This window comes from Theobroma cacao, chromosome 6 (assembly GCF_053813885.1).
Source record: "Theobroma cacao isolate CCN51 chromosome 6, ASM5381388v1, whole genome shotgun sequence".
In the NCBI taxonomy this organism is placed as follows: Eukaryota; Viridiplantae; Streptophyta; class Magnoliopsida; order Malvales; family Malvaceae; genus Theobroma; species Theobroma cacao.
This window is the reverse complement of record NC_142644.1, coordinates 6,084,425-6,090,886: the sequence shown is the minus strand read 5'-3', so window position 1 is coordinate 6,090,886 and position 6,462 is coordinate 6,084,425. Positions and strand designations below refer to the sequence as shown.

At 33.4% G+C, this 6,462-nt stretch overlaps 1 non-coding gene across 1 annotated transcript; it reads left to right on the top strand.

Moving 5' to 3' along the window:
• The first annotated feature begins 498 nt into the window (after positions 1-498).
• Positions 499-605, top strand: LOC148762016 (small nucleolar RNA R71). The gene has a single exon (XR_016027308.1). It is a non-coding gene; the product is annotated as a small nucleolar RNA R71 (small nucleolar RNA).
• The last annotated feature ends 5,857 nt before the right edge of the window (positions 606-6,462 follow it).

Sequence of the window (6,462 nt, the reverse complement as noted above, 5' to 3'; positions counted from 1 at the left end):
GCTCTTGCTTACTATTGAAATTCAGGAGGCATGTTCAGCCTTGAAGTTGAAAATGATCCCTGATTGTTACCCCAAGAGAAGTTTGGATAGTTCCTCCACCTTAGGTTATAAGTGTTGGAGTAAGGTTTATTCTATTGTCTGTTCCCCATAAATTAAACTGTCTTTGTATTGCTTGGACAATGATTACTAGAATGCCCATCTCCACAATACTCATAAACTATAAAAGGACTTTGAACAAAAGAATGAAGTGTTTTAGTTAGAGTTACTACCTATGCTGGTAATGTTGAAATGACATCCACATTATGAACTCTAACTATTCTCCTATGCCTTGATCGCTCTACTGGCCACTAGTAGTTGTTTGATGCCATCTTTTTTAACAATTCGTGTGCTTCAGCAATTGACTTTTCCATTAGAGCTCCTCTCGCAGCGGCATCAATGGTGGTTCAAATATGACCACTTAATCCATTGTAGAATGTTTGCACTTGAAGCCACTTTGGAAGACCATGATGAGGGCAATGCCTAAGTAGATCTTTGTATCTTTCCTAGGTTATGTACAACAATTCAAAATTTAGCTGCATGAATGATGCGATATCATTCCTCATTTTCATTGTCTTAGCTGTACAAAAGAACTTAGCAAGAAACTTCTAAGCAAGGTCATCCCATGTTGTGACGAATGTAGTAGGAAACAAGTTCAACCACACCTTAACTTTGTCCTTTAATGAAAAAGGAAAAAGTCTTAAACGAATTGCATCATCAATGACTCCATTGTGTTTAAAGGTGTCACATATCTCAAAAAAAATTGAGATGAAGGCATTTGGATCGTCATTTGGAAGTCCCCCCAAATTGGACAGAAATCTAGATCATAATGATGATGGTCTACTTAATCTCGAAATTGTTGGCTTGAATAGCTAGTCTTCTGATGCTTAAAGGAATCCTCTGCACTAAAGGAACAGCATAATCTCTTAAGCAATGATTCTTTTCGATTACTTGCTCTTGGATTTGTTGTTCACCCTATTGATTATCCATTATATCAATATAAGCAAAACCTTGTTGATTTTCTTGTTGCTGTCTTCGAAATGTTCTCTCGATTAATGGATCACAATGTACAATCTCCAAGCTTTTTGCTCTTCTCATACAACTACAGAACAAACCTGAAAATCAAAGAAACTCAGATAAAGACTAATATACTGAATTTTAATATTAGCAAAATGAATAGGAAAAACAAAGTATATGTAACACCCCTAATTTTTAATGTAAACTCAGAATGATTTATGAAATATGTGGAGTCTCGAGGACTGTGATGATATGATATGTTGCCTGGAGTTTAAGAAAGTACATATACATATTGACACTTAGGCAATTTTGAGAAAAAATATGATAAATCCCATAGTTTGAGGTTTTAATCTAAGTTTGATGTCATGATTGTGAATTTATATGTATGGGATTAATTTAAGTGAATGATTTGAGGTGTAATATCAGTCGAGAATAATATTAGAGTGTTAAACTTAGATTTTTGGAGTTTTTGGAAAGCTTAGAGCTACTTACAAGGGTGAAGGTATCGATACATACCCTAATGTATCGATACATGCATGGCAAGATGAACAATAAAGGCCTTCGGAAGCATAGTTTGTTGATCCATTCGAGAATGTATTGACAAATTTGGCCAAAGATGAACATGTATTGATACATTGTTCAAATGTATCGATACATTTAAAGCGAAGAGCACTTAGGGGCATTATTCTTGAAATGTATCAATACATTACCCAAAATGTATCGATACATTTATTTGAAATTAGGGTAAATATATTGATACATTGCCAATGTATTGATACATCAGAGAATGAAGGCAGCAATAAAAAAGGGTGTCGGGCCATTTTGCCCAATTTCTTTCTTTCAACTCTTTCTCTCCTTTTCTTTCTATAGAAACCCGAAACCCTAAGGCTCCAAATAGATTTTTGAAGTGATTTGAAGCTATTTAGAGCTTGGGAAACCATTATGGAGCTAAGATTTAACATTTTTACTAATTATTTTCCAATTTAATCAGTTAAATGCTAAGAAATCTGATTTTCTCCAAATTTGGTAATTTTCCTCTTCGGCTTGGATTGAGGAATTTGGGAGCAAAGAATCATGCAACCTAACTCCTAAGGTATTGGTTTAGCTCGTTATTGAAAGATTTGAGCTTAAATGGTTGGATTGCTAGGAATTAGCTATTTTTGAGATTTTTATATAAACATATATGATTTTGTTTATCTACACCACTCATTGAGTATCATGGTACTGACCTATTTGTATACCATGTGCAGATAAAAAGGCCATAAAGTTGTGTGGTAAAGGTCATCTAGTGATAGACCGAGTTTGGCATCTAGTAGGTTCTCCGTTTTAGTCATTCCACTAAGTCAGTTAAAGCCTTTTTCTATGGATAAAGTGTGTAGGCATTGGGTGCCATATTATATTGTGTGTAAGGGTTGTTACGTACGAACCAGCCTTGATTGGCCAATGGATGGCCTTTGACCATTTGTATAAACTATGTGCTAAGGATAATGTATTTATGTTTGAATTTATTGTGAATTTTTTATTCAAAATCCCTTAGCTTATGTTATATGATTTCAGACTTTAAGGATTGCTCAAGTCTAATGGGCTTGCTTGTTGGGCTCACGAGCTAGTCATGGACTCCTTGGATTTGGGTCATGACAGTATACATATCAAAAAAGTAATACAGACAGTAAGTCCAAAATTATATCCCATAGAGATTTGCTCCTATTTGTTCACTAATTACTAAAATTATAATAAATCAATCTTATTCAAGTAACTCGATTTTGTAGACAGTTAGTTAAAACTTAATTCAATAAAAAACTAAACTAATTAACGAAAAATAAAAATTCACTAGAGAAAAGTAACAGACTAAAACCTAGGATTATGGGCTCATTCAACGTTTCATCTGACATCTGTTTCTCTCAATATTTACATTCATGAGTAGTTTTGCTAACCTAGAATCCAAATCTATGAACAAGTCTCCATCGAGATGCTTGCACACATACCTAACTTTATTGGGTCACTATATGTCCATAGTAATCAATTAAATTAAGTTCATGAAGCTGGCGTTCTAATTTGGCTATGTATGGCATTTAGGCTTGTGTCTACCCTAATTGCAAATCAAATCACCTAAGTGATGTAAACATACACTATTCAAAACTTGGTCTAACCTAAAATTACTCTGTCGAGTCTCATTTAAATTTACAAATCAATCAATTGTTGGTCAGACAATTAAAAGCATTAAGAACAAATTTAAATAAACAAAATAAATAAAAGAGAAACAAACATTCAAACTACATGTTGAAATCCACCACAATCCTAGAAAAATAATTTAGCTCACAATATCAATAAAAAAAATTATCCAAAGAAAATTAGCCATTAATCCAAGTCGAAGAAAATAAGAGAAACATAAAAGTAGAAAGAGAAACTAATAGTTGAAGCTTTTCGATCTCAAATTCTCTTCTTTTTTTGCTTTGTTCTTGACTATTTTTCTCCAAAATAGTTATTTGTCGTCCTCTCCTTGAAACCTCTAAGAAGGCTCTTTAAATATGCTCCAAAATCCTTAATTTCTAAAATCCCATCACAAGTTTATTTTTGAAATCTTGTCTAGCATTGCAGCCCTACCTTCCTTTGTGCCACGATACCATGATTACGGGCTCTACTATGGTGCTAGATTCCTTGAGGTGCCTTCGCGCCACTCTCTTCAGTGTTACAGCCTTGCATTTTCAGTGCTTCAGAGCTCTACTCTCAAGTTCTACTATAGGACACTAATGCATCTTGGCACTACAGTCTTGAGTAACTTAAGGCCATGGCCTTCACTTCTTATACTGCCTTGTGCAAAATTATAGCAGTCCAACCTATTCCAATGCAGTTTTCACCTTGATCTAATCCGAACAAGAAAATGTGGTAATCATAAAAGTTGTAGCCCTATCTCTTAGATTTACATTGGCTCAAGAATCACATCAATTGGACCTTTGTATCTCATGTTATCCTCAAAATACTACAGTATGTACAAATGAAGCCCACCATACTTGCATGGATTGTCATTAACTAACGTTCCCATTAAATTTCCTACACAAACAATAAGAGAAGTCAACAATAACTATACTTAAAGTAATTTAAAACAAAGTACCATAAAATTAAACTAAAATAACTTAATCAAACTAATCAACATGTATACAAACTTAACTAAGAAAAATACCTAAAATACTAAATTCTAAACCTAAAATCTCAAGACCTAGTTACTTAAGTCCCCAAAATGTGTCAAAATAACTCTATATAATAGAGTTATCATTTCTTTACTTGATTGACATTTGAACATGTGATTGAAGTTGTTTCATGGAAGAAAAAATCTTGTATATACTTTGAGTCTCAAGTTCAAGCAAGAAGAATCAACTGCTGGAAAAGGAAACATCGATTCTTAAAGATGCAAAAGCCACTAGAAAAACATGACTCGACTTCTCAAGCATCAAGTGATCAATTTCTTTGAGGTTGCAAGAAAAAAATTGGAAACTTGAAGAAGAAGAAAAGCTTAGAGAATGAATCAAGATGGGGTGAGCAAGAGAAATTTTGAATTTTGAATTTGGCACTCAAAATGCAAGAAGAATCTATTTTTGAAGGAGCGAAGATTAATTCTCAAAATCTAGGATGAAAAAGAATCAATGGTTCAAGAATGCAAAAATTGACTTTTAGAAAATAGAAAGCTCCAAAGACATAAAAAATCAATTTCTCAAGAATGAACTGATTGATTCCATCAAAACAAAAAGCTCCAAAGGCACAAAGAATCGACTTTTTAGAAATGCATTGATTGATTCTTTCAAGATAGAAAGCCTTAGACCTAAAAAAAATTGATTTCTTGAGAAGAAAAAGTGAATTCCCAAGCTCTAAAAAGTAGCCGTTAAATAAGAAAAAGATAAGAAAAATGGCTAGTTCACCTATCAAATCATCCTCAATGACAATAAACTTTTCTCAAGTATAAAAAGGACTTCTCTAACACATTTTGGGTGAGGAAAGAGAAGAGAAAAAGATCATTTGATGAAGAATTAAATGATATGAAGAAGAAAAGGAAAATTAGAGAAAAACCAAGCTAGAGCAAGCCATTAATATTTTTCCAAATAGCTTGTTAGCTATCTTTGAGCTTTAATTCCTTTGTGCTTTTAGTCATATCTTTTGTAATCATTCTTTAGCTCTAGCAAACTCTTCCTCTATGTACTTACATAGAAAAATCAACCTTCTAAAGGTATATTTGCTTTGAGCTTGTAAGAGAGAAAACATTATGCCTTAACCTTTAAAAGGTAGTGTTGTAAAGGTTTTATCTAATCTTTAAAAAAGTTAAGATTATGTTTAATCCTTGAAAGGCAAAGAGATTATGCTTGATCCTTCAAAAGAAAAAGTGGTTCTACCTTATGCTTGAAAAGGCTGAGGTTATGCTTGATCCTTAAAAATGCAATGTCTGAGGTTATGCTTGAAAAGGCTGAGGTTATGCTTGATCCTTAAAAATGCAATGTCTGAGGTTATGCTTGATCCACTTGAAAAGGTAATGTGTAAAGCATAAAGGATATGCTTGATCCTTTTAAAGGTAGTCTTTACAGTGGGTTGCAAACTCCTTGGTGAGTGAAAGAAAAAGATGTAGGCATCTATGGAGAAGACTAAACCTCCACAAATGCTTTGTGTCTTTTCTTTTTTCTTTTACTCTTTAAACTTGTGCTTTTTCTCTTTACTCTTCACTACTTCTCACTTATGCATTTTTCCTTGTCATGAAGAGATTTGAATGTTTGTTTTTAAAATTGCCTTTTCTTCAACTTATTCTTCAAATCACTTTTGAATTACTTTGATATATTTGTACACTTTACTTTGAAGAGTTTCAAAAATTTTTTTAGCTTGTTTGTTCATTTCTTTGGTTTATGTCACGACCAAAATTTCGGGCCATGACCGACGCATGGGCTCAATGGGCATAGCCCACTAGGCCTAAGCAAGCCTCTTTATGAGATCTTGCTCCTCATTACATCCATCATCTTTAAAACCATGTGTTGTAATTCTCAACGGTAAATGTTTTAATAATACTTTATACAATAGAATATTCATATTTGTATTATCTCCAGGTACTGTCATTCATTGCCGTCTCATAAGGGTATAATCATCAATCCAACATATACATACTTCATTTATAACATAACTCCTAGTAGTTTACATTACATATACGTGTACACAGACAAAAGACTCTTAACCGTTAGCGGAGTGACTTTAAGTGAAGGTACCGCTACTGAGATGCCATAGTACCTACCAAGAATAATAGCATATGTGGACATTCAATTTAGGTCCCAACTGCCTCCGAATCTGAAATCATGAAGTTTTAAAAACGTGAGTATAAACCCAGTGAGTGAACATAGAAAGGGAACAAGCAATGACAAGTAATGTTTTAGAAAACAT